Consider the following 24,676-nt stretch of genomic DNA (forward strand, 5'->3'; position numbering starts at 1 on the left):
CCCTCTGCTGAACCTGCTTCAGCACATCCACATCCTTTTTATACCCATAGCAGGCAACCCAGCTTGGACAAACACAGAGACCTGCTACGATTCTTTCCCAGCTCAACACTTCAACCAATGAGCACCAACAGAATTTTCTGGTCAACAGAATGTTCATAGTATCAGAGAGGCAATCGTGTTAGTCTGTATCCGCAGAACAATGAAGTCCTGTTATGGACTAACAGATTTTTGGAGCATAAACTTTCATAGGCAAAGATCCGCTTCATCAGATGCACGTCAACAGGTTCGTCAGCATGTTCATAGCTGCATAAGGCCAGATGAGCCCATTGTTGGACCTCTTGCCTAGCACAGGCTAGAGAACCCACTCCAGGATTTTTGCATCCCAGTCCATAACTTCTAACTGAATAAAAACATCACTTTTAGGATATGTCTACACTATGCAGCTTTCAGCAACAAGGTTGTGTTGACACATAGATGATGAAGACATGATAACATATAGCTGGTGCGTGGTCCTGCTGTGAGGGCAGGGCACTGCACTTGATGACCTCTTGAGGTCCCTTCCAGTTCTAGCGTTCTGTAGTTCTAGGACACGGCCCTGTCTAAAAGTCAGTGTGTGAAAATGTAGTTTTGTCGGCTCTTTTGTCAACAAAATACTTTTGCCCCCATTGAGCAACTTTCACTTCACCAGCAGCAGAGCGCGCCTGCTGACAAAGCAGTGCTTGCATTTTCACTTGCCACAGCAAAAGTTTGTCATTTTTGGAGGGGAATTAAGCATCTATGAACAACCAACATTTTGTGGATCAAGTGCAAGTCTGGACATGCATTAGAAAGCCACCAAGCCCTGACTTAAAGACAGCAAGTGGGGCTCCCCTTATACTTTTGTTTGACAGTTCAAATAAAAACTAATGCTAATAAAGTCAAATTTATTAAAGTCGCCTTTTTAACACAAGATTTATAAAGTCAAAGTTGAGTGTCTGAAACTGGTCACAAAGTTGACTTAGTGTGTCTCCATTAGAATACCGACGTTCGACAGTGGCAGCAGTGCATTGTGGGTGCCTATCCAACAGTTGCCTTCTCACTGTCCTTGATATCCTTCAACAAACATATCAGTCTCATATCCACTCCATATGGCTCCAACACCACCCAAGCCACTTTCTGATTTATACTGTCTAATGCCTTCTGCAAATTGACAAAGCAATTGTAGATGTTCTTTCATCGAGTTTCCTCTGCCATCAGTCTTAGTGCCAATATCTGCTGTATCTTCTATCTTTCCTGAATCCTGCATGCTCATCCACTAGATGTTCTCCTATCTGCAATCTCAGTCTCTTCATCAGTATTATCATCAGCATCTTGCCTAAATGACTCGTTAGGGCAACAGTTCTGTAGTTCTTGCATTCCAATGCACATCCTTCCTTGTATATTGTCACTAGCATGGATTTTGTCCATTCCTTAGGTGCCTTCCCTTCTTTCCATGCTATATTATATACACAGGTGTATTTCCTGAATCATACTTTCTCTGCCATATTTGATCATTTCTCCTATGATCTTATCATTTCCAGGGCTCTTGTTGTGACTTGGGTGGTGGTGGAGTCGTATGGTGTGGATAGCAGACTAATACAGTTATTGAAGGATATCAATGACAAAGTGGAGGCAGCAGTGAGAACGTTCAGAGAGTTGGAAAAGTGATTTAGAATTATTAGAGGTACAAGACGAGGAGATCTGATATCACCAATTATCTTCATCATGCGCCTTGAGGGAATGATGGACAAGATCAAGGAAGAGGTAAAAGGGATATCGGTGCATGGGATGAGAAATAACAACTTGAGGTTAGCAGATGATACAGTTATCATCAAGGAAGATGAAGAGAAGCTAGTGAGGATGGTGCAGGTGCTAAATGAGCAAGGGAAGTAGTACGGACTGATTATGGGCATCGATGAAACAAAGGCAATTGTATTTGGAGATAAGGAAATAGGAAGGAAGATCAGTGTAGAGAAAGATCGAACTAGAGAAGGTAGAGAAATTCATGTGTCTGGGGAGCAACATGACATATGATCTAGATTGTAAAAAGGAAATCGTGACTTGAATAGCGAAAGCAAGAGCGACTTTGAAAGCGATAGATAAGATCTGGAAAAGCAAAGCAATTAGCTCAGGAACGAAGCTGAGTATCTTGAAAATGTATGTATTCAGCAGCATGTTGTACAGCTGTGAGACATGGATAATGAAAGATTCAAAGAGAACTGGTGTTCGCAAGGAGTTGTTTTCGAAAGAGCCTGAAAATAGGATGGATGCAGACTGACACCACCGAGGAATTATATAGGAAGATGCAGCCAAAAGAGAACCTACTGCAGAAGGCTATAAAATGGAAGCTACAGCTATTTGGGCATAGCTGCAGCATGAACAATGAGTGAAAAGATCCTGGTATTCGACACAATGGATGGCTTGAATACGAGAGGCAGACCCCACAGGGAATGGGTAGATGGTACAGTAGATTGGTGTGGCGCTAGTCTACAGAAACTAAGCCACTCCCCACTGGACAGATATAGATGGAAGGATATAGTGAGGGAGGCATTGGACACCAATGTGCGCTGAACCCATGATTGTTGATGATAATCCCACAGTTCCTTCAGACCTGTTGCATGTGGGGATTTTATGCCACTGTCATGTGGGAAAAAAAAGTCAATGCAAGTGGTTCTGGATTTCTGATGTCATCATCCCGGGCTGCATTTCCATCACTTCCCACTGAAAAGAAACTGACAAGGGAATTTTCATGCTGCTTTTACTTTCACTGCCACCCACCATGGCAAAGGATAACATGGATTCAGAGGTGCTTCAGTTGTTTGGTGCAGTGTTTTGTGATGACTTCCCATACTGCAATGTAGTATATTTTGAACTTAATGCCCATGGAGAATGAATGGATTGATGGGTGGGGGGCACTAATGGATGTCAAGATCAGGAGAGGAGGAAGGCAGGGTTGGCGGCAGCACTGGATGCATTGTACACAATGGGGAGCAGTTTCTGGACCTGTGAAACCAGCTCAGACTGGTGAGACCACATCATTTTGCAGACATGGGACACTCAGCAGTGGCTGAAAAACTTCCACATGACGAGTAAAGCCACTTTCACGGAACTTTGTGAATTGTTGTCTCCCACCCTGAAGTGCAGTGATATCAGAAAGAGACCTTCTTTGCCAGTTGAGAAGCATGTGGTAATTGCTCTATGGAAGTTTGCAATGCCAGACAACTTCTGGTTAGTGAGAAATTAGTCTGGAGTGGGAAAATCTACAGTGGGGGCTGTCATCCAGGCCCTCAGAGTACATTAACTGCAAGGGTTACTTCTCTATTGTGTTGCAGGCACTGGTGGATCACAAAGGTGGTTTCACTGGTATCAATGTGGGGTGGTCAGGAAGAGTGTATGATGCATGAATGCTTAGGAATTCTGGTCTGTTTATAAGGCTCCAGAGTTGTACTTTCTTCCCAGACCAGAAAATCACCATTGGGGGTGTGGAAGTGCCCATAGTGATTCTTGGTGACTCTGATTACCCATTGTTCCCTTGGCTCATGAAGTCATACACAGGCAGCCTGGACCCCAGTAAGCAGCTCTTCAACTACGGGCTGAACAGGGGCAGCGTAGTGGTAGAATGTGCCTTTGGCCATTTAAAAGCCAGGTTCAGCTGCCTTCTGACCCGCTTAGAGTTCAGTGAACAAAACAATACCCTTGTCATTGGGGCTGCTGTATTCTTCATAGTATGTGTGAGGCAAAGGGGGATCATGTCATGCCAGCATGTGGGGCAAAGGCGGATCGCCTGGCTAGTAATTATCAACAGCTGGACACAAGGGCAAACAGGAAAGCACAGAAAGATGCAATGAAAATCAGGGATGCCTTGAAAAACCAAGTTGATGAATGAACATGCAGGGCCCTGAATCTCCTGCTGTTAACTAGCATTCCCCCCCCATTCTGTTTGATTGCCCTTTATGAAACCACCTCCAACCACATGACAGTCCTTACCACCACACCTGACCCCAAAGTCTGGACCTGAAGCATGTTAATTAATAAACGAAACTTTCCTCTTCCAACCCACAATGTTTTTATTCAGGGGGCCCTACTGGCAGAGTGATGGGTATAGGGAAAACAAAAGGCTAATGAAGTCAGAGACGCTGCCTTCTGGGTGATCCCGTGAGAGTAGAGTGCAGGGATCTCCATGGGGGCTCTATTGAGGGGAGGATGTAGAATATGCAGAGGGAGGAGGCATGAAAGGGTGGGACATAGATTGGATGAGGGATGCACAGCCCCAACCAGGGGAGGCAACTGATTGTGTGGAGGGAGAGCTGAAATAGGGGGCCTGGAGTGGCCAGGGGATACAAAGCCAAGACCGGGGGAGGGGAATGAGTATGGAAAGGGTGGCATGAAATGGGACATGTACTGCACAGGGGGTGTAGTGTTCATAGAGGCTTTTTGAAGCATTGCTTCCATGATCTCCATCTGCCTGGTCATTAAGGACAGAATCATAGAATGCATTTTAGTCTGATTATCCACCATGGCTCTCCTCCAATCTCTCAGCTCCTCTCTTTCTTTTCCTGCCACTTCAAAATAATCCACTGTCAGTTCTTGATGACTCTTCTTCCTCCTCCGCATTTGGGGCAACCCCAGGTCAGGGAGAATGGGGACAGAAATCCTCTGATTCCTGTTTTCAAGGCTGATTCCTGCTTAAAAAACATGTTGAAATACTAAGAGCATTGTCAATAGCAATGTTTTTGTCTTTACTTGGAACAATGATCATACTGACAGAATGAATGGCTGTAAGTCTCTGTGGAAGAACGTATTGCCATGGCAAGGTCACTCTGTGGACACTTAAGGCTAAAGAATGCATGACTCCATGCAGAACAATTCAAGCTCTTCTTGCAGCTGACATTTACCTTGAACCCAATGGCAAGCCACCTTTGGTTCACAGGGAAAAAATAACGTGGAAGTGCCCCTTCTGCCATTTGGAAGGGGCATGGGACTGAGCAGTGGGGGTTGTACCATGCATCCAATCAATCACCCCCAGCCCAGGAGGTTTGTGGGGGCTTGCAACATCTCTTGACCAGACAACAGCCCAGAGCGGGAGAGGGGAGCCGCCATGTGGGCTTCTTAAAGCAGTGCCTTGATTTTAAAGCAGGTTGTTCCAGGATTTAGTTAAAAAAAAAGTTAAAAGTCACTGCAGTGGCTCACAAAACTTCCCATGCATTCTAGGTTGCCAAAAGAGACATCAGCCTCCTCAGAATAAGAAAAAGGGATAAGGAAAGATTGCTGGTCCAGTCCAGGTACAATGCTGGAAAAGTTGCAAGAATGCTCTGTGGGGCCAGGATACCAGATTACGTACTGGTGTAGCAAGGTGTCTTACCGTGGAAGCAGGAATAAGTCAGGTCTCCCAAAAATCTGATGAAGAGAATCCAAAAGTTCCTGTCTAAAAGCTTCAGCAAGATTTCCAAACAGGATCAGTGCTCCATCATCAGAAATATTAATATAATGTTCTAAGGGAAATGTGCATAAATACCCCCTCCCTGCTACGATTGCACCATACTACTATCAGTAGAAAAAAAGCATACTCACCAGAAGTGCCCTCTCCAGCATCCCAGTCTGCCTCCGACACCTCCTCCTGGGATGACGGGACGGGCTCCAATATGACAAACACATCCTGGCTTGCGGGATCAGCTTCTGCACTGGAGCGCATCCTGCTGTTGTCCAACTCTTCCTCATCCACCTCCTCAGACCTCGCTTCACCATCCTGCTGAGCAACACCTACCGAGAAGTCCATGCATTTTAGGGGGAAGATGCTGGGTCTGTCCCCAAAGCATGAATCTCATCAAAATAGCAGCATTTCTGGCATGATGACCCAGACCAACCATTAGCTTCTTTGCTGTTTTGGTAATTCTGCCTCTGCTCCTTAATTTTAATGTGGCACAGCTGAGCATCCTGGATGTACCCTCTCTGAATCATACCTTGCAATATTTTTGCATAAATATTGTCATTTCTTTTTCTGGTTTTGAGCTGCATGAGGATAGATTCTCCCACACACACACACAGCGATGAGGTCCTGGATCTCCTGATGGCTCCATGCTGGGGCTCTTTTGTGACCCTGGGAACTCATGGCTAGCAGGTGTGCTGCACAGGTGTGCTCGTGATGTCTGCTCACCATGCTGGCCAGAGAGGAAAGGAAGTGAAATCAAAATTCCCAGGCTGATGGCCACCATTTCCTGTCACCTACTTCCTGCTCACCTGGAGGGCAGCGAAGGTGAAGCAATGGCCAGAAAGGACACATTGAGGGACGGTGTGGGATAGTTTTGGAGGCTAATAATATCGATTTTAGTAATGCTTCCATCTGCACTAGTGTAAGTCGACATTGGAAAATCGATTTTCAGAGTTAATCCCAGTGAATTCGGCACTACAGAAGTCGACCTCAAGAGCCCCTTAAAATCAGCCTGTTGAGTGCTGCGGTGAAGACTGTTCATTTATAAAATTCACCGAAGACCTTTAAATTCAATTTTATCCCCTAGCATAGACCTGGCCACAGTAATTAAGGTGGCTTCTCCGTGGCCGTGTCTACACTTGGCAAAAACTTCGAAATGGCCATGCTAATGGCCAGATCGACGAATACTAATGAGGTGCTGAAACGCATATTCAGCGCCCCATTAGCATGCTGGTGGCCACAATGCTTTGAAATTGCTGCTTTTCGCTGCTGCGTGACTTGGCCAGATGGGTGTCCTTTTTCTAAAGGTACCCCACCAACTTGGAACTCCCCTTATTCCTATCAGCATGATGGGTCGGCGAAGAACCAGACTGATGGGAAACTGAGGAAATGTCTTGGCCCACTTGGGCAGTTCTCACGGCACACCCAGTGTGTTGCTGCACACTGGTTGAAAAAGCAGTGACCTGTGAGACCCATCGCTGTGTGTGCCTGATTCACAACTCAAAAATGAGCCAATTCCATTTCCCCCTGCTCAGAAGTTAAGAATTTGTGGCCAAGGACTTGTGGTAAAGACGGCAACTGAAGTGTTGCCAACTAGCTGCATGGGTGTCAGTGATATCTGGATTGAGCTAATGGATTGGAACAGCTGTTCCTTTCTCCTTGATGGCTAATTAGTCCCAAAATTGGGCCGTCTTTTTTTAACTTCCAGGGCTCTCAAGTGTGACAATTCAAATGCATGAGATTTAACAATAATAGTAATAATAATAATAATAATAATGGATGTTCAAATGCCTCATCCTTCATTGCAAGAGGGAGCAAAATGGTTTGACAGCTCGACAATTGATGTTTGAGACCAGGTTCTATGCTACGTCGGTTTTACAATGAGGTAGCTCTATGATCCTCAAGGTTCTTGCTCCCGATCTACAGAGATGCAAATGAGACCCCAGTAAGGTCCTGGTGCTCCCACGGTGTCAGCCCCATTAGCTCTGGTTTACCTCCATACAACGTCCAGCAGACTGGTGCTTTTTGCTTTCAGAACAAATGCTTTGATGCTCTTTCTGCTTAAAGGAAAAAAATCAATTTGGCTGGCTTGGAGAAGCAGCCACTGAGGACGTGTCTGTGACAGGGGCTTATGCAATGCAGCCTCCCAGGTGCATTCGCTCCTGCTCAGCATCACATTTTTGAATACAGCATATGTGTCTGCTGGCTAGAAGCAGCCTCACGCAACACCAAAAGGAAAGAAAGCACTGAGGATATAGGCCCAGATTTCAAACCTCCAGCCTCCCATTTTGTGCAACTTGGGGGCACAATTTTTCACCCTTAGTATCTGCAGGTACAATTCAGGTAACTGAGGGCTAGATTAAAGCTTGGACTTCATGTCTATTCAGCAGCATAATGGAAAATAATGCCCTCTTCCCCCCAGCCCTGTACCATTATGCACATGAAAGGGAGTATAACATCTGCAGACAATACCAACCTGAGAGAGGGGCTGCAAAGACTTTGGAGGAGCGGAATGAAATGCAAAATCATCTGACCAAACTGGCAAAATGGTCTGAAATAAAGAGGCAGTTCCATAAGGACAAATGCAAAACAGGAAAGTGCAAAGAGCCGCATAACTACAACATGGGAAAAGCCCTGCCCAGGACTGCAGAAAAGGATCTGAGGCATACAGTGGATGGCAAACTAAAGATGAGTCAACAGCGTGGCACTGTTGCAAAAAACAAAACAAAACACTGAACGTCATCCTGCGATGTATGAGCTGAAGCACTGTAAGCAAAACACAAGATGTAATTCTTCCACGCTCTTCCGCACTGACAACGCCTTACAAGGAGTCCTGTGTCCAGTTTTGGGCACTGCATGTCAGAGAAGTTATTGAAGTCTAGAAACCTGACCTATTGTGGAAAGATTGGGGAGCAAAGGACTGGTTTTTTTGTTTGTTTTTTTTAATCTGGAGAAAAAAAGACTAAGGGGAGAACAATAATGTTGTTTAAAAGATTACAGTGATAAATTGTTCTCCTTATCCACTGAGGGTAGAACAAGAAGTAATGGCTTTAAATTGTAGCAAGGGAAGTATAGGTTAAACACTGGGAAAAGCTTAGGAACTGCCAGAGTTGTTAAACACTGGTTCAAATTGCCTAGGGAGGTTGTGGAATCTCTATCATTAGAGATTTTCAAGTTAGAAAAATAGTGGTCAGAGAGAATCTAGATCGGGGGCAGGCAAAATATGTCACATGGGCTGGACCCGAGCCACTAAATCACTGGCTTCAGCCTGCCACTGTCCTGTGGCCCAGCAGAAGCCTCGGGCAAGCTCCCTGCCTGCTGCATCCCTGCGCAGGGCTCAAAGCAGGCAGCAGCAGGGGCCACGGGCCTCTCTGCATGCCCCAGCAGGGGAACTTCACATGCTGCCCCACCCCCAGCACAATCTCACAGCTCCCATTGGCCAGAAACCAGCCGAAGAGAGCTGTTCTAGGCCCTGCTTGTGGTGAATGCAATGCACAGAAGCTCCTCCCACACCTGTACCCCACAGCCAATTGCTTTGAGCAGTGTGTGGGGAAGCAGCAGGCAGGGAGCCTGCCTGAGGGTCCCGCTAGGCTTCTGGCCAGAAGCTGCCTGAGGTAAGCACCTCCTGGTCAGAGCCTACACATAACACCCACCCCCCTCCTGCGCCCCAACTCCCTGCCTCAGGTCAAAACCCCAAACCCTCTGTGCCCCCTCCTGCTCTCCTGCTCCAGGTCACAATCCACTCCCAGACCCTGCATCCCCTCCTACACCCTTTCTCCAGGTCAGAATCCTCTCCTGCAACCATACCACCACCCAGACCCCGCACTCCTTCCTGGACCCTGCACCCCAATGCCATGCCCCTGGTCGCAACCCCCTCCTTCACGCAAACTCCCCCCACACCCTCACACCCTCTCCTGCATCCCAATCCACTACTCCAAGCTCCCTTCCAAGCCCACCCTCGCTCCCAGACCCCACATCTGCTCCATTAACATCATACAAGAGTGCAGCCCTGACCACTTACCAAATTCTTGGAGTGACCCTCCCACACACACATCAAAAAGTACTGCTCACTCCCCCAGTCTAACTAATGGTTATCCCCACCTCAGTGCATGGACCTGGAGGAGAGGACCTATCAGGGTCCTTTCCATGCCTCTATTGCTATGATTCTAAGCTCCTCAGACCTTGAGGTCTGAAGAATAAGGGATGTGATGCATCCTCCTGGAGCAGGTGGGCAAGGATGGTTGGAGTATGGTTACAGTCTTGGGTCCTCCCCATCCAACCTTCCAACTAGCAGGAGGCAAGATAATGATTTGTTGTAAAGAACAGCCCTACTGGGACAGACCAATGGTACATCTAGCCTTGTAACCTGTCTCCAGCAGCGGCCAGTACCAATCCTGCAAGAGGAATGTACAGAACAGGGCAATTCTGGAGTGTTCCACCCTGCCTTTCCCTCCAGCTTCTGGCACTCAGAGATTTCAGATTGCCCAGAGAACAGGGTTACTATTGGTATAGGCCAGCAGCAAATTATCACGCTCCCAGAGCAAAGTTATGTGCCTCCTCAAGGCTACGTCTACACGTGTATGCTACATCGAAATAGCTTATTTCGATGTAGCGACATCAAAATAAGCTATTTCGATGAATAACGTCTACACGTCCTCCAGGGCTGGTGCCATCAATGTTCAACATCGACGTTGGGCAGCACCACATCGAAGGAGGTGCTGCAGGGGAGCGTCTACACGCCAAAGCGGCACACATCGAAATAAGGGTGCCAGGAACAGCTGCAGACAGGGTCACAGGGCGGACTAGCACTTCCGGGGCAACAGCTAGCCTCTCCCTTAAAGGGCCCCTCCCAGACACACTCAGCCTGCACAGCACGCGGTCTGCAAAGCCATAGGCACGCATACCTTGGCGAAGCAGTTATGGACCCCCAGCAGCAGCAGCAGCAGCAGCCAGAGGTCCACCCAGCCACCCCTGCAGGAGCAGTGCTTGCCCTGCTCAATGCCATGCAGGAGGCAGCTGAGCACCTTTTATTTGTGGAAGAGGAGCTGCCCCCAGGGGAGGAGAAAGCAACCCCAGACCCTGCTGCCCCCCGCACCCCCCCCCGCTGCACATGCCACCGGCTGTGGAGCTGCCCCACGAGCACTGACTGGTGGGAGCGGCTGGTGCTCGGCGAGTGGGACGACGACCTCTGGCTCCAGAACTTTCGTATGAGCCGGCAGACATTTCTGGAGCTCTGCCAGTGGCTCACCCCCGCACTGAGGCACCAGGACACCGCCATGCGGCGTGCCCTCAGCATGGAGAAACAGGTCGGCATCGCTGTCTGGAAGCTGGCCACTCCAGACAGCTACCGATCCGTGGGGCAGCAGTTTGGCATCGGCAAGGCCACTGTCAGGGCTGTCCTCATGGAGGTAAGAGGACCCATGGGGAGGGGGAGGCAGCCCTGGAAGGGGAGGGGAGGGGAACCCTGGGGGTGGAGGAGAGGGGAGCCCTGGGAGGGGAGGGCCAGACACACCCTGCACACCCCTCATTGATGCTCTCCCATGTCCTTCCCCTGCAGGTCGTCCGTGCCATCAACGCCCTGCTCCTCCACGGGCTTGTGCGGCTTGGGGACCTGGATGCCGCCATCGCGGGGTTTGCCAGCCTGGGCTTCCCAAATTGCTTTGGGGCTCTGGATGGGGCCCATATCCCCATCCGAGCTCCGGAGCACAGCGGAGGACGCTTCCTGAACAGGAAGGGCTACCATTCGGTGGTCCTCCAGGCCTTGGTGGACAGCCGGGGCCGCTTCCTGGACATTTATGTTGGCTGGCCTGGCAGCACCCACGACACCGGAATATTCTGGAATTCGGGCCTGTGCTGCCGGCTGGAGGTGGGGACCTACATCCCCCCAGCGGGAGATCCTTGTGGGGGACACCATGATGCCCCTCTGCGTCGTTGCAGATGCGGCGTACCCCCTCCGGCCCTGGCTCATGCACCCTTACACGAGCTATCTCACAGCCAGCCAGGAGCGCTTCAACACGCACCTGAACCATGCGCACCAGGTGGTTGAGCGCACATTTGGCGACCTCAAAGGGCGCTGGAGGTGTCTCCTCACCCGCCTTGATGTGGGCCCCACCAACATCCCCCAGCTAGTGGGCGCGTGCAGCGCCCTCCACAACCTGGTGGAGAGCAAGGGGGAGGCCTTCTTTCAGGGCTGGGCTGTGGAGGCCGGCAGGGCTGACGTGCAGCCAACCGCTGTCCCCATTTGCCAGGTGGACCCTGAGCGGATCCGGGTCCGGGAGGCCCTGCGGGCCCATTTCGACCAGGCCGCGGGGTGAATGCTGGCAGGCCCCCCCACTGTACCCCCCCATCCTCCACAACACTCCCTGCCCCTACGCCCACACCACAGAGCACCCAAGAGCACAACCCCCCCCCACTTTTCTTGCAAATAAAAATAGACCTGTTGTTCGTGAAACCACAAAACGGTGAATTCTTCTTATTATATTATTATTACAAATATAAATATTATATATTATATGATAACCAAAAAACAGTGGAACACAAGGAAGGGGAGAACTATTTACATGGGGGGGGCAGGTATCATAAAATAACAGGGGTCTAATACAAACTATATACAACATAAATAAAGGGGATATGTACAAAGGGGGAGGGGGGGCCACGTCCTGGGCCCCACACCTCCTAATGTCCAGCGCTGGGGGTTGGCGGGCGCAACCCTCGCCTCGGCCTCGGCCCTGGCCGGGGCTGGCTGGGGGCCGGGTGAACTGGCAGATACGGCCGGCGGGTGTCAGCAGGCCCCAGGTCCCCCTCGGCGGAAGGCCCCTTCCGTGGCGGACGGCGGTGGGATGGCGGGTGGAGCAGTGGGTGGAGCAGGCAGGGCAGGCAGAGCAGCAGCCGGCGTGGCATGGGGGGGCCAGGTAGTCCACGATGCGCTCAAACATACGCATAAAGGCCCCCCATGCCTCCTGGCGCCAGGCCAGCGCCCGCTCCTGCAGATGGAGGCGCCGCTCGTCCACCCGCAGGCGCTGCTTCGAGACCTCCAGCTGCCGCCAGAGGATTGCCAGCAGCTGGGAGTCTGTCGCCGTCCGGGGGTGGTGTTGGGTCCTCCGTCGTCCCCGCCCTGGGGCTGGTCGGTGCTCTGCCGAGGGGCTGGCCTGCAGTGATGGCCCTGGTGGGCTCTCCGGGACCACTGACACCTCGCCAGCGCTCTCTGGTCCCTCTGATGGTGCAGCTGCAGAACACGGGGGGCGGGGGGGAAGAAGAGTGGAGACAGCTGTTAGTGTGGGCCCTGAGCCGCGGCCCTTGTCCCCCCACCCCTCTGCTGCTGGTTCCCCATCCCCGTCCCTGGGAGATGCTGCTGATGATGATGGGTGTCCCACCCCCTCCCCCGTGGGACCCTAGGTTCCGCTCCCCCCATCCCCAGGGATGGGGCATGGTACTGTTGTGCTGGGGGGGCAGGGGCTGATGCACTCTTCTGAGGGACATACTACTGCTGTCCTTGGGGCCATGGTCATCTGGGCATATGGAGGGCCCTGGTCATGTCTGTTGCCCCCGCCCCTCAACCCCGGGGGTGTGCACCGGGGGAATACATACCTGACGGTCCGCTCCCACAGTTGGGGGACACCCTGTGGGCAGACGCCCTGCTGGAGCTCCGGGACGGGATGGCGATCCGGAGCCCCCCATCACTGGAGGAGGATTCCCCCTCCTCCAGCATCCCAGGGGTGGGCTCCTGGGTTGGCCCCTGGGGTGCGGGGCTGGCCTCCGGGGCGGACTCCACCTCCGGTGCCTGCTGGGGCTTGTCGGCTGAGGTGTCAAGAGTGGCCAGAGGGGAGGAGGTGTGCTGGGGGCCCAGGATTTCCCTGAGCTCCCTGTTAAAGGGGCAAGTGACGGGGGCAGCCCCAGATCAGCTGGCCGTATCCTGGGCCTGGGCGTAACCCTGCCACAGCTCCTTGACCTTACTCCTGACATGGTCAGGAGTGTGGGCAGGGTGACCTCGGGTGGCCAGACCCTTGGCCAGCTGAGCGAATGCATCCGCGTTCCGCCTCCTGCTCCCCATTACCTGGAGTACCTCCTCCTCACTCCAGAGCCCCAGCAGGTCCCAGAGCTCGGCCTCCATCCAGGAGGGTCCCCGCTGCCTCTTCCCCGGCTGACTGCCAGCCTGGGAGCCCTGGCTTCCCTTGGGGGGGGTGCCCTGGGGGCGCTTGGGGGGCTGGCGGGGGGCCATCGCAGCGGGGCAGTGTCTCTGGGGTGCAGGGAGGCGTGCAGGCAGGCCGCATGGCTGTGCTGCCGCCTGCACGCTCTCTCAGTTTCCTGCACAGGAAGGCAGGGGCGGGGAGCTTTAAGGGGCCACTGCACACAGCGACAATAGAGCACAGGGGCTGGAGAGAGCGTCTCTCAACCCCTCAGCTGATGGCCGCCATGGTGGACCCCGCTATTTCGATGTTGCAGGACGCACATCGGCTACACGTGCCCTACTTCGACGTTCAACGTTGAAGTAGGGCGCTATTCCCATCTCCTCATGAGGATAGCGACTTCGACGTCTCGCCACCTTATGTTGATGTCAACTTCAAAATAGCGCTTGCCACGTGTAGACGTGGCGGGCACTATTTCGAAGTTGGCGCAGCTACTTCGAAGTAGCCGGCACGTGTAGATGCGGCTCAAGTCATGGGTACTGCCCTGGAATGCTCCAGAGGCAACGGTCCCCTTGGTCCTTAAATGCTGTCAAAGTAGGTCTCCTGGCCTTACCCACTAGGCCATGAGCCTCTCAGTGAGCTCATCCACACACAGCTGTGCAGGAGGAACCATTTTTTCAGTTCAGTGGCTGCATGAAAAAATGTTTCACGTTGAATCCAAAATGAGCATTTTTCAATGAAACAAAAAAAAGCCGCCCCTCCCCCAGTAATTTGGTGTAGAATTAAATATTTTTCTTGGAAATGAAATGAACCATTTTGCTTTCCATGTTCCGGAGGGGTTTTAAACTCTTTCCCCCCCGGCCAAATAAATAAAGTGGAAGTCACACGCAAAACAAAAGTCATTTTGAAGAAAAACCCAAAATCTTTTTTATTTGCGGGGAATTTTCTTTTTAACCCCTACAGTTGGGCGAACTGCCCTGGAATGCACTCAGTGTTTCAGCTGCCCCAAATGTGCATTTTCTGGACTGTGTCTACACTACATCCCCCGCTTTTGAAAGAATCCTTATTCCTGAAACAAATTAGGAAGAAGGGCTCTTTCGAAAACGTTTTTTTTTTTTTCTGAAGGAGCTTTTGCTTTAGGAAAAGTCTCTTCCAGAAACGCGATCGCATGAGATTATGCAAATGAAGGGTGAGATTTGAAAATCAATGCTTCATTTGCATTTCCGATCAAACTCATTTGCATTCCTCTCCAAAAGAGGAATGCAGTGTAGCCATAGCCCCGGTGAAAAACTTTCATCCAAAATACGTCACCCATCTCCAATCTGAAGTTCTGATCCCTAAAACTCCCTTTTCTTGGCAGGGTCATTGCTAGACTTGCCACACTGCCCTGGATCCAGATGACATTAACAAGGGCACAATCCATGCTTAACACAGCCCATGCAAATTCCAGCAGCACCAGCCTCCTCTATTCTGTGGGGAACAATGGCTTTGATCAACAGAAAATTGCTAAGTTAATTGTAGTGATATTCTAATAAAGCTGGGGAGATTAATTATGGCCTTTTATCAGAGCTGGCACTCAGCCATGGGCTTGGGAAATGGTTTTCTTCTGGTTCTTGTCATTCGGATTTAAGGAAAGAAAGAGGCAAGTCGGGGGCTTTTCTGTAGCAGTCATGCGCATGGCCGTGTACCTCTATCGAGGCTGCTAGCTCAAATGCGCTCCAGGCATGAAAAAGGGAGGGCTGCCCGCAGGGAGGGAAGGTGGATAGTTTAAAGAGGGGCAAGCCAATGATACAGGATGCTGTGAGATTAGATTTCTAGTCAGTAAGTGACTCAGTGCAGAGAAATAGCTGAGCAGGTGTCAGCAGAGCCCAGGCCACAGTTGTAGGCCATAGTGGGTCAGTCAGGAGGTGTGATAATCCTTTCAGGGATGGGTCAGTTGCTGGTTGAGGGAGAGGGGAATTGTGGGATTGCTTGCCATTGGATCTTTCAGAAGTCAGTGAGTTGAGACTGAGCTGTGACCCTTCCAGGAAAGTGTCATGAGTCTAATTCTTAGGTCTATCAGCCCCACAGTGCGGTGCGTGGCCAGGGGCCTGCCGAAGCCATGTAAAGAGACCTTGGTGAAGTTGAGAATCAGGCCTACTTTGAAGTGACTAACAGCCACTCCCTGGCCCTTTAACAGCAGGTTTACCAGGCACCCAGCCACGTGGAATACTGTCCCAGGTGGCAGATCAGCTCCCTGAAAAGCTGTAAGGCAGCAGCTAATCAGGTGGGAGACACCTATTTTTACTTGCTGAAAGGGAGAAAGGTGCAAAGGGCCTTCCTGCTCTGGGGACGCTGCTACACATGAGCCCTCAGCCTGCTGTGAAGAGAGGCTGTGTCTCCACCAGGGAAGGGAATTTGTTCCTCTATGAGCGAGGGAAGAACCAGAGGACTAAAGCTGCGCGTGTTGCTTTCAAGAAAGCAGCAAAGCACCTCAAGGAAATTTCCTGCTGGCTGGTCAGGATTTTAAGATGTAACAAATACCATCCTGGCAGTCAGAGTCTTGCAACCCTCAATGGGCTCTGTTGGGGCCACTGGCTGGGGAGTGGCTCCCTCCTGCTGTTGGTGAAGAGTGAGGGCAAAATGTGGGCCAGGCCCAAAGCTCTTTCCTTTTCTTCTTTGATGAGGTTTGGTTTATTTATTTTTTTGCCGGATTCCTTCCACCCTCCTCCTTTCCCATGATCCTCTGCACTTCCTGATTCCAGCCAGGGCAAATGGAGAAGTAGCCCAGGCCGTGCCTGACTGCGTGCAACCCAGCCAGAACCAGGCTGGTCTGGGAATCCCACCAGAGAGGCAGCTCTCTTCAGAGCTCCTGCCAGTTTCTGGGGCAAAGAGGGTACTGAGCAGCTGAGCTTTGGCAGGGCTTTGACAGAACTGAATGGAACGCCAATCTCTGTTGAGACTCACCCACTTCTAAGGGTGATCATGTTTTTTCTTGAGCAGTTGTTGGACAAAGGGAGCTATCCACTGCCACTGCCACACATCTGCTCTCCTTGCCTACCCTGAGCACAGAGGGTATCCACACCTGGGTAAGTGAAAAAGGTGACTCTATGTCACCTTTTTACCCCTCCAACCTTGGGCCAACCAGGCCATGAATGAGCCCTTGATGCAACTTTGGATAGCTGCAGGACAAAGTGACCCTTAATGCCACGAGTGCAGTCTGCATACATGTCCCACGGGTACCAATGGCATCTCAAGGTGCAAAGCAGCAGTGACTCAGGTTCAGTGTCCATTTTCATCTTATAACACAGAAATTATACTTGTATCAAGGATGCCTTTCTAGGGAGGACAACAAGAAGTCCTGTGGCACCTTATAGACTAACGAATATTTTGGAGCATAAGCTTTCGTGGGCAAAGACCTGCTTCATCTGTTAGTCTATAAGGTGCCACAGGACTTCTTGTTGTTCTCGAAGATACAGACTAACACGGCCACCTCTCTGATACTTTTTAGAGAGAGTTTAGTACAGCAGACTGAGAAGATATGGGTCTGTCACCACCCTTAGCCTCCCTCTGTTGGGCAGTCAGACCACCAAAAGACAACCTCCAGTCGCAAAATGAGAATGTCAGGCCAGGCCAGCTGGCGTGCAACAGTTGTACCAACGCCACATGCAGTATGGGTCTGCACTCCAAGGGACACCATGGCAACAGTCTCTTGGATGGAGTGGCATTGATCTAGCATTTATATAGGGTGTTTAAGCTGAGATGCCAAACCACCAACCTGAGTACACGCTGCATATTTTACCTCCCATATTTGACCAAGGTGCTCCATCAACTCTCACGTACAGGACAATCTCATGTACCTTCTATTGAAGTCAACAGAGAACTGCTGGAAACTATGGAGCATTTCCCATGCCTTGCAAGTCATCTTTCCTTTAAAGTCAACACTGATGCAGAAATCCAGCATCCTCTGAGACCGCAAGCTCTGCTTTTGCCCACCGGAGACAAAGGGTCTTCAAAAACCAGGACATGTATGCCAAGACAAAGCTCCTTGTGTGCTGTGCAGTGGTTATTCCAAAGCTACTGTACACATGTGAAACCTGGACAACATATAAGCATCATTTGAAGGCACTTGAACAATATCATCAATGCTTCCCCACGGAGAATCCTACCTCTTGGGGGGACAGGTGCATGACCAGTAGCATCCTGAAAGAGCTGAACATAGCCAGCATTGAAGCCATTATCATTCACCAGCAACTTCGTTGGACTGGTCATGTGCTTCAGGTGTCTGATCAGCGCCTCCCAAAATAGATTCTGTTTTCCGAGTGGGAGGAAGGACGGGGGAGCGTAGTGGGCCAGAGGAAGTGATATAACGACGTGCTGAAGGCACACATGAAAAAGTGTAGCATCAGTTTTGACACTTGGGAGAACCTTGCCCAGGCCTATCCCCAGTGGACAAGAGTAATCCCCTAGGGGGTGGCACAGCCTGGGAGGTCTCACCACAGTGCAGAGGAAGAGACGTAGAGAAGAAGAAGAAAAGAGTGGCAAAAACTGCCCTGCATCCCTCCAACAGCTACCAGCACCTGCCCCTTCTGCGATAAGATCTGCGGCTCCAGACTCGGGCTGGTCAGCCATTAACGGACTCACAAATAGGAGGGTGACATGGAGATGTGCTGCTCGTTATCAAGTGACCGCAAAGGAGAGGACTTCCTACTGCTGAAATGTAGCTGCCACAGAGGTGGAACTTAGCTGTTAAATACTTGGGAAGTGACAGAACTTCCACTGGTTTCAAGGGGAGAATCAGGCGGTGTGCTCATAGCATCGCACTGACGATAACACAGAGGGCCTTAAGAGGCCCCTCTGGTGTTGCAAGTCTTTGGGGTTCCCACCACCTCATCAAATTATTGAGCATTCCCATTCATTACCGATCTCTTGTGGGGTTCTTTTCCTCTCTCCAAACCCTCTGAGACTGGCCACTCCCAGACAGCCAGAAAACTGGGCGAGCTGGTCCAATCTAGGCTGGCAGTTCCTATGTCTCCATATAATCACTGTCACCTTCCAGCAGGCCCCTCCCCACGCCATGAGGCACCAGACAGCTGCCCTCTGCCGTGTGTGCATTCCATCCAGATATTTCCAGTAAATAAACATTGATGCTTTCCATACCATGTTAATTTCACAGGCTGCTGCTTTGCTGACAGTTTTCACACTCCACTACCATGTCTTGTCAGTTTTATACTCTCAGGCCAACACCAGCTCACCAGCTCCGATGTATACACATAAAAATAAATGGCTCAGAAACCCCAATAAAGTGACAGATAAGGTAATGCACCCTGGCTTCAGAAAATAAGCTTGTTTATGGAACCTCAGTGCCTCCAGATTTGATTTATGGCCCGAGGGCTTTCTTCCTTGGTGAGAGTTTGGGGGTGGTGGAGCTGGGTTTGGGCTGAGCTTCTTTGGGCATCAGTGGGAAGGTCTGATTTTATCACTGGCTGTCCTGGCAACAATGGGGAGAACACTGAGGTGGCAGTATCAGCAAGTCATAGCGGAGAGGGGACTTTTCACTTCCCTTGGTCAGGGTGTGTCCCGTTGGGGTCTGTCCTACATGATCATCAACCAGACCACCCAGGAATTTCATCCTTGCAGTAGGGCCTGTACCCCGTCCATGTCCAGCATCAGCCCACAAGAACTCAATCCTTCTGCCATTGGAACGTACCTTTTGTCTGTAGGACACAGGAACTCCTTCCTCTGACTGTCCCCCGCTGTCCACCAGCTGAACATGAGAACAGCCACACGGGGTCAGACCAAAGGTCCATCTAGCCTAGTATCCTGTCTTCCTACAGAGGCCAATGCCAGATGCCCCACAGGGAGTGAACAGAGCAGGGAATCACCAAACCGATCCCTCTCCTGGCATTCATTTCCAACTTCTGACAAACAGAGGCCAGGGACACCATGCAGCAAAGAGGCGAGAGAATTGTGAGATTGCCTGACTCTGCAAAGAGAGACCGTGAGCATTTCTTATGTAAACATTTACAAATCAGCCACTTCACTTGCTCAGTATTGGACTTTCTGGGAGACTGAATGGAGCACCAAGGCTTGCTGACATTAATCTGGTCTTATGACTGGGTTTTATTTGTGCTGCAGTGGTGTCGAGAAGCCCCGTGGGCCCCACTATGCTATGCACAAAAATCCCTTTCTCAGAGAGTCCCAGTTCTGCAGGTGGAGTAACCAGCCGTTTGTTGGAGGCTGGGAGAGGAGACAGCCAAATATGACCCCAGATATTTCAGACACCTGGTCTTTTAGGTCAGGACTGTAGAGAGTTTAGAACTGAGGCCTTGGCTGTTTTTCAAGGGGGAACGTCTCTTTTGGTAACATTTGGATTCATATGGACTGAATAGACCTTAGACTTTGGAAGAGAGCTCCTGGCTTCATTGGACACAATGGCAAAAAAAAGCACATTGCCTTTGAAGGGGTCAGGGTTTTACTCGGCATGTGAGAGCATTGACTCCACTAGGGCAACCTTCCTTGACTTCCCAGCTTGCCATCTGCAAGGCAGTTTCCCAAACTGCAGAGCAAACAATATACCAGATAGAAGACTGCCATGGAAATCATGCCTGGACAGTGCAGCTGGGGGTGATACATTAAGGGAATCATAACTAGTCCCAACTGACAAGACATTTGCCTTGATTTCCTCACACACACACACACACACACACTTTTTCAGGAGCCCAGTGGTGCTTTCAAACGCAGTTACCAAACCACCAGAAGATCCCTCAAGTGCAGGTGGATTCCTGGGTAACATACAATTTCTCAGGAGCTCTTATTTCAGTGGTATAGGGAATGCATTCACAGTAAGGGACATAGCCAGGGATCCTTTATGTCTGCCTGACCTCTGGCTGTTAAAACAGCTCCTTAATTTCAGTCATACATTAGAGCAGCCCTTGGGTTGCTCTGATTTACCCCAAAGCCTCAACCAACACCCAAACCACTAGAAATTCTGGAGAGCACAAAGTCAACTTGTATGTCTACACTAAGGAATGTAAATCTATTGCAGATACGCAATTCTAGCTGTGGCAAATTGTGTAGCTAGAATCAATGTATCTGCAGTCGACTTATCTGGTCACACTCCCTGAAGAAGGTCAACAGGAGAGCTTTTCCTGTTGACCTCCCTTACTCCTTGTGTCTCATGAGGAATACAGGGATCGATGTCGACCCCAGTAGGTCAGTTTTCCACATCCCTATCAGATGTGCAAAACCAAACCCTGACTGGGTCGATCTTCCAGGGTAGTGTAGGTGTAGTTCTGGAACCAGATTTGTACAGCCTTCATGAACAATGTCCATCCTTCCTTAGCCACAGCTGAGGCTCCAGCACCGCACATGTTCACCAAGCAGGGCGATGCCAATCTGCAAATGCCTGATGTCATCCCACCTTCGATGTTAAGCAAGTTAGGCCTGACACGCAAGACCTGTGGGAGGATAAAAGAGCCTAGTGATCAAGCAGCAGTGTGTTTGCCAGGCTGCTGAATTCAAGTTCCAAATAGAATAACTAATGACAGGAAAAGGCAGGTTCTCGAGCATGACACCGGAGGTAGCCATCCGCCGTTGTTTGCAGATGGGCCACATTCAATTTCTTGCTAGAATAGGCTCTTCACAAACATGGCTAATCCTTCATTTGATGCTTATGCCCTTGGGTGTTGCCATTCACATCAAGCATTGCAGTTTGTCTTGCCCAGATGCATTTATTCCTCAGCTGCTTTGATTATTATCATTAGGGTGGGATGGCAGTTCCAGTCTGTTCCTGTTTTCTGTGGCCAATAATGAGGGATTGTTAAAGTCAGATGCAGAAGCAAATAACAGCCCCTCCTCCTCCAGAAAACAATTGGCTGTTTCTAGATCCCAACTTACTTTAAATATCCTAACATGCTTCCATCAGCTGGAAGTTTCTCATTTTCCATCTGAAGTTTAAACTAGAAGTGCTAGGATAGCATCTGTGTAGGCATAGCACACTCAGTGGTTCTCAAGGGAAAGATCTTTGGAGTAGGGACCAATACGAAAACTTGAACGTGGGTGAGGGACAGGTTGCAGGAGGAAAGAGTTTGGAGAATGCACAGGGAAGTCAGCCTGTGTTTGTATGGTTGGAGTGCTGCACTACCAGCAGGGATGGAGTGTGCAGAGCCTGCCAATGAAGAGGGCAGACTCAGCAGTGTGACCAATAGATCCAAAGACTCTCAGGCTGGGGTGTCACTAGAGAGTTTTGTCGACAGAAGGCAGAAGTGCAATATAGACACATCTATCGACAGAGATGGCTTCTGGTTGCTGGGCAGCCCCCTTTGCAGAGCTGCCATTCTGCTTTCTGGCACCAGAGGGCAGTGCAGCCTGGCAGCTCTCTGTCGACAGAGTAAGTTGTGTGTAGATGCAATCTGTAGGCAGAGGGTCTGTCGAGATTTCCCTGTGGACAGTAACTTCTGTCGACAGATACTTCTAGTGTAGACATAGCCTCAATGTGTATGCACTGCAGAAAAGAGGCATGATAGACACAGGAAACCTACTTTATTGTTCCCTACTCCTTCTCCACTTACTTCAGGGCTTGTGTCACCTTCCCCTATGGACCTAGTTTAAAGCCCTCCTTGCTAGGTTTGTTGGGAGACCAATACAGCAGCACACAGACAATCCAGGAAGTTTTTGGAGAATGTTGGAGATACCTTCTTGGTACAAGTGCTGAAGGAACCAACCAGGGGCTGTGCGCAACTTGACCTGCTGCTCACAAACAGGGAAGAACTAGTAGGAGAAATAGAAGTGGGTGGCAACCTGAGCTGCAGTGATCATCAGATGGTAGATTTCAGGATCCTAACAAAAGGAAGAGGGGTGAGCAATAAAATATAGACCCCTGATTTCAAAAGAGCAGATTTCCACTCCCTGAAAGAACTGATGGGCAAGATTCCTTGGGAAATGAAGATGACAGGGAAAAAGAGCTCAAGACAACTGACAGTATTTTAAAGAAGTCTTACTGATGGCACAGGAGCAAACCACCCCACTGCATAGCAAGAAATGCAAATGTGGTAGGCAACCAACTTGGCTTAACAGGGAAATCCTTGGTCAGCTGAAACTCAAAAAAGATGAATATAAGAAATGGAAACGTGGACAGCTGACTAAGGAGGAATATAAATATATAGCTGGAGAATGCCGGGCAGTAATCAGGAAAGTGAAAGCACAGTTGGAACTGCAGCTGGCAAGGGATGTGAAGGGTAACAAGATGGGTTTCTACTGGTATGTTAACAATAAGGGGGTTATCAGGGAAGGTGTGGGGCCATTACTGGATGAAAGAGGTAACCTAGTGACAGATGGTGTAAGAAAAGCTGAAGTACTCAATGCTTTTTTTGCCTCAGTCTTCAAGAACAAGGGCAGCTCCCACATTATGACTCTAGACAATGCAGTATGGGAAGGTGGAGGGCAGCCATTGGTGGGGAAGGAACCAGTTAAGAGCTACTTAGAAAGGCTAGATGTACACAAATCCATGGGTCTGAATTTAATGCACCCAAGGGTACTGAGGGAATTGGCAGATGTCATTGCTGAGCCTTTGGCCATTATGTCTGAAGACTCTTGGAGATCGGGAGAGATCCTGGATGACTGGAAAAAGGCAAATGTAGTGCCCATCTTTAAAAAAGAAAAGAAGGACAAGCCAGGGAACTATAGACCAGTCAGTCTTACCTCAATCCCTGGGAAAATAATGGAGGGGATCTTCCAGGAATCCATTTTGAAGCTCTTGGAAGAGGGGAAAGTGATCAAGAATACTCATCACAGATTCACCAAGGGCAAGTTGTGCCTGACCAATCTGATTAGCTTCTATGATGAGGTAACAGGCTCTGTGGGCATGGGGAAGTAAGTGGATGTGATATACCTTGACTTCAGCAGAGCTTTTGATATAGCCTCCCACAACATTCTTGCACATGAGTTGAGGAAATATCGATTGGATCTATGAACTATAAGATGGATAGAAAGCTGGCTTGACAGTTGCACCCAACAGGTAGTGGTCAATGGCTCATTATCTGGACGGTTCAGTGGAGAGCAACAAAAATGATTAAGGGTCTGGAGTAAATGACCTACGAGGAAAGGCTGAGGGATTTGGGCTTGTTTAGCTTACATAAGAGAAGATTGGGGGTGATTTAATAGCAGCCTTCAACTTCCTGAAGGGGGGCTCTAAAAAGGATGGATGGAAACTGTTCTCAGTGGTGTCAGATGGCAGAACAAAGAGCAATGGTCTGAAGTTACAGAAGGAGAGGAGTAGGTTGGATATTAAGAAAAACTACTTCACCAGGAGGGTGATGAAGCATTGGAATGCGTTGCCTAGAGAGGTGGTGGCTTCTCCATCCCTATTGGTTTTTAAGTCCTGGTTTGACAAAGTCCTGGCTGGGGTGACTTAGTTGGGTGGGTTCTGCTTTGGGCAGGGGGCTGGACTAGATGACCTCCTGAGGTCCTTTCCAGTTCTATGAGATGTGTATCTCCATAACACCATTTCAGAAGTGGTACAGGCCAAACCCTGAATGGTCTCAGTTTGCACAGCAAGCAGCTTTATGTTCTAAGCACTGAGAGTTTGTGGAATCTTCATCCTTAGAAGTTTTTAAGTCCCGTCTTGACAAGGTCCTGGCTGATTTAACTTAGTTGGGGTTTATCCTGCTTGAAAAGCAGGGGCTGGACTAGATGACCTCTTGAGGTCCCTTCCAGCCCTAGGGTTCTATGATAACAAAGCACCAAACGGGATGGCTACAGGAGGGGATATGATTTGTACTCCCAGGCTGGCAAGGAGCAAAGCCAGGTGAGGGTTGAGCTGTGTGCATAGGATGTGATTGTATTGCAAAGCCACAAAGAGGCTATCCCAGGAGATTTAAGAGCTGACACCACAAGACAATATATGCGTGACACGTAGGCATACAGACAGGCCTGAAATGAACTGGGGGCTGTGACAGAGTGGGTGTGTGAGGATTTTATTCCCCTGGTTTTGTTGCATGTGTTTCCTACTGTCCTGAAATAACCCAAGGTGTGTGCCTCAGTTCCCTAGGCAGAGCATCAGTGCACAGTGGCGATGGGATTTTCGGTATGATAACTCCTCACATGTACTCCATGGTCCTACCTT

The 24,676-nt window shown here is 49.9% G+C and overlaps 1 long non-coding RNA gene across 1 annotated transcript in view; it reads right to left on the bottom strand.

Moving 5' to 3' along the window:
• Positions 1-4,093: 4,093 nt before the first annotated feature.
• The window catches only part of LOC142019904 (uncharacterized), a 46,477-nt gene continuing 25,894 nt past the window's right edge, over positions 4,094-24,676 (bottom strand). The window contains exons 2-4 of the long non-coding RNA XR_012647221.1: positions 7,923-7,997; positions 5,590-5,778; positions 4,094-4,700 (exon numbers count right to left, since the gene is read on the bottom strand). This is a non-coding gene — a long non-coding RNA (uncharacterized LOC142019904). The remainder of the gene's footprint in view (positions 4,701-5,589; positions 5,779-7,922; positions 7,998-24,676) is intronic.

The sequence above is a fragment of the Carettochelys insculpta genome, chromosome 12 (genome assembly GCF_033958435.1).
Source record: "Carettochelys insculpta isolate YL-2023 chromosome 12, ASM3395843v1, whole genome shotgun sequence".
Classification (NCBI taxonomy): domain Eukaryota; kingdom Metazoa; phylum Chordata; order Testudines; family Carettochelyidae; genus Carettochelys; species Carettochelys insculpta.